Here is a 3,818-nt window from a genome sequence, read left to right as displayed (position 1 = left end):
TATGAAGAGTGTGGCATCAAGATTGGAGGAAAGCTTATTAACGCTTTATGATATGCAGATTTTACACTCTTGCTAGGTTGAAAGTGAGAAGGAATTGAAGGACTTGCTCATGAGTATCAAGGGTTGCAGAGTTCATTATGAATTATGACGCAATGTCAAAAAGAATAAAATCCTCATAACTGGACTAATAGGTTGTGTTAGTCTGGGTAGACTAGAGAAACAAATTCATAGACACTCATGTGTATAAGACAGAGTTTTATATGAAAGAGTGGGAAGAAGCAGAAGAAGATGGCGCTCACCAGCTTTTTACCTGCACCCACCCAGCTCTCTCAGGACCAGCTTGAGGATGAGTGCAAGATCCCAGAGATCTCGGCAGACCTCATTAGTCTCCTCCAGAAGGGAACCTCCCCTGTACGGCTACCTGAGAGTCTGAATCCCACGCTTTTTAAGGGCATTTTGGAGATGGGGGTGCTTTTCCAGAGATCCATGTGGCCCAGTATCTCCTGGAGATGTGAAGATGGGACGAAAGTAAAAAATAATGTCCAATGCATTGGTGAGTCAGTTGGATGCTGAAGGGAAGATCAAGTATGATGCAATTGCTCGACAAGGACAATCAAAAGACAAGGTCATTGATAGCAAGGACACTAACCTGGTTCCCAAGGAAGTTATGAATGCGGATGACCCAGACTTGCCAAAACCCGATGAAGAAACCATTAAAGAGATAACAGAAAAGACAAGAGTAGCCTTAGAAAAATCTGTGTCACCGCAGGTTGCTGCAGCCATGCCTGTCCAAGCAGCTGACAAACTGGCTCCTGCTCAGTATATCCAGTACACACCATCTCAACAAGAATGGCTCTGGAGCTAAACAGAGTAATGCAGAAAGATCCGATGGAACCTCGAAGGTTCAAGAAAGATTAATAAGAAAATTCCTCGGGGACCACCTTCTCCTCCTGCGCAGGTCATGCAGTCTCCTAGCCGAAAGACGACCGTGAAGGAGCAGCAAGAGTGGAAGATTCCTCCCTGTATTTCAAAGTGGAAGAACGCAAAGGGGTTCACAATTCCGTTAGACACACGTCTGGCTGCTGAGGGAAGAGGACTACAGACCGTTCACATCAATGAGAATTTGGCCAAGCCGGCCGAGGCCCTCTCCATTGGTGATCGACAGGCTCGGAGGGCTGTGGAAATGCGAGCCCAAGAAGAGCGAAAGATGGTCCAGAAACAAAAGGAGAAGCACGAAGAGAAACTTCAAGCGATGGCCCCGAAAGCCAGGGAGAGGAGAGCAGGGATCAAAGCCCACGTCGAAAAAGAGGACGGGGAGGCTCGGGGCGGAAGGAGAGGCAGCACGACCAGAACCTTTCCAGGGCAGCTCCTGACAAGAGGTCAAAGCTGCAGAGAAACGAGAATCGCGATGTCAGCGAAGTCATTGCTCTTGGTGTGCCCAATCCTCGCACCTCCAATGACGTTCAGTACGACCAAAGGCTCTTCCACCAATCCAAGGCTATGGACAGTGGCTTTGCAGGTGAAGATGGAATAGACAACGTGTCTGATCAGGCTTGGAGAGGCGGGAAAGACATGGCCCAGAGCATTTACAGGCCCAGGAAAACCTGGACCAGGACATGTATGGCGATGACTTGGAAGCCAGAATCAAGACCCACAGGTTTGTTCCTGATAAGGAACTTTCTAACTCAGACGGAAGGCAGCGAGGCCGAGAAGGGCCAGTGCAGTTTGAGGAAAAATTCTTTTGGTTTGGACAAGCTTTGGGAAGAAGCCAAACAGCACGGTGGCTCCGAAAGACCCTCAGACAGCAGCCGCCCCAAGGAGCAAGAGCACGAGGGCAAGAGTGGCGGAAGGAGGAGCGCGCCGCCCCCAGGGGTGAACTAGTTCCGCAGGTAATAAGCGGATGCTTTGTCGATGGCCAGGATGGAAGAACCAAATCGACCCCAGCACCACTTTTTATTACGGAAGAAAGAGGGGTGTGCAAAGGCTTGTTTGGAACTAGGTAGATTTTGCAGAGTGGGTTGTGTTTGTGCTTCTCCCACCGCAGCCTTTATAGAACGTGCAGCCCAGCACCGGAATGAAGGCCACTTCCTTTTGGCCCTCACCAGTTGCCTGGGTTCAGTCTATTGTGGAAGGACTGCTTATAACTAAAGTGACCCCAGCCCGACCCCAGTGCACAGGAGGATGTTCGCAACCCATTGAGCCGCTGTGCTAAAGGGCGTTTGCCCTACAGTCCTGTTTCTATGTGAAGGGGGAGGGAAAGCGAGTTACTACTTGGTGCAACTCTTCATTTAAAATAAACACATTTAAAGAAAAAAAAAAAAGAAAGAGCAATTGTATATTGAGAAAACATCCAAGCCCAGTCCAGATCAAGTCCATAAGTTCAATATTACCCCATATATCGATGCTAGTCCATAAATTCCTCTTTAGACTTATGCAGCCATGCAATGACACCAAATGCAGGAAGATCACAGCCCAGTGGGTGGAAAGTCTTGTGGATCCAGTGGTGGTAGAGGAATCTAAGCGCTGGTGTGTGTCTCCATGTGGTCACTCCAGCTCCAAGGCTCTGGCTGTCATCAGCATGTCTCCATGTGGCTTGTCAACAAGAATGTTTTACAAAGAGTGTGTATGTGTCCCACCTCCTATGAGCTATTTCTCTCCATGGCCCCTCCAAATGAAGTCATCAAGCTGCGACCTGATTGACAGGCAAGACTCCACCCCTTCACAAGTTGGCACCAGATTATGTAACTAGCACATTAGGTCCAGTTCCCTATAAGTTAGAATTGACTTAATGACAGAAATGACTCAATCAGGATAAAGAGGGAAAATTTGGCATCAAGGATTTTGACTTGCTTGGCTCCACAATCAATATATTGCGCGGAGCATTCAAGTGATCACAACATGTATCACATTGGGTTAATCAGCTGCATGCGATCTCTTTAGAGTATTGAAAAACAAGGATGTTACTTTTATCATTAAAGTGCACCTGACCCAAGCCATGGTATTTTCCATTGCTTCATGAGCTTGTGAAAGTTGGACATTGAATAAGAAAGACTGAAGAATAATTGATGGACTTAAATTTTAAATTGTGGTGCTGATGAAGATTTTGAACTGCTAAAAGGACAAACACATGTGTTTTGGAAGCAGTACAAACAGAGTTCCTTAGAGGCAAAGATGGCAAGGCTTCAACTTACATACTTTAGCTACATCATCAGGAGAAACCAATCCTTGAAGAAGGACATCATATTTGCTAAAGTGAAGGGGAATTGATAAAGGTAGAGACCCTTGATGTTTAGATAAATTGGACACAGTGGCTGCATCAATGGAATCAGACATACGTGCAGTTATGAAGAGAGATAAGACAATGCAGTGTTTCATTTCATTGTGCATAGGGTCACTATTGGTCGGAGCAAACTTGATGGCACCTAAAAACAACAACAATGTAGGACAGAGTAGAACTGTTCCTGTGGGTTGCCATGATTGTAATTCTTTAAGAGAGTAAAAAGTCCCATCATTCTCCCAAGGAGCTTGTGTTAGACAGAGTTCTCTAGAGAAACAAAACCAGAACACTTATGGTTTTATATCTATAAGATGATAAGTTTATACAGCGGGAAGGAATATAACAGTTAAGTATTCCACAAAGCAGTACAGAGGGTTCAGTTCAATCCACTTCTGTGGCACAGCAAATATTCTGGAAATCCTTCAACTCAGAGGGCTGCCAGGTCCAAGGTCAAGGAAACAGACAGAAGAGTCCTCCCTACGGCAAGGCAAGCAGAATCTGCCCACAGGCAGCAATCCGCAGGGTGGGTCGCCAACAGTAA

General features: G+C 46.3%; 1 pseudogene; it reads left to right on the top strand.

The window, feature by feature from the left end:
* Positions 1–287: 287 nt before the first annotated feature.
* Positions 288–1,881, top strand: LOC142440087 (SNW domain-containing protein 1 pseudogene; annotated as a pseudogene).
* The last annotated feature ends 1,937 nt before the right edge of the window (positions 1,882–3,818 follow it).

This window comes from Tenrec ecaudatus, chromosome 2 (assembly GCF_050624435.1).
Source record: "Tenrec ecaudatus isolate mTenEca1 chromosome 2, mTenEca1.hap1, whole genome shotgun sequence".
Lineage (NCBI taxonomy): Eukaryota > Metazoa > Chordata > Mammalia > Afrosoricida > Tenrecidae > Tenrec > Tenrec ecaudatus.
Note: the sequence above shows the minus strand (reverse complement) of the source record. Positions and strands in the feature narration are given on the sequence as shown.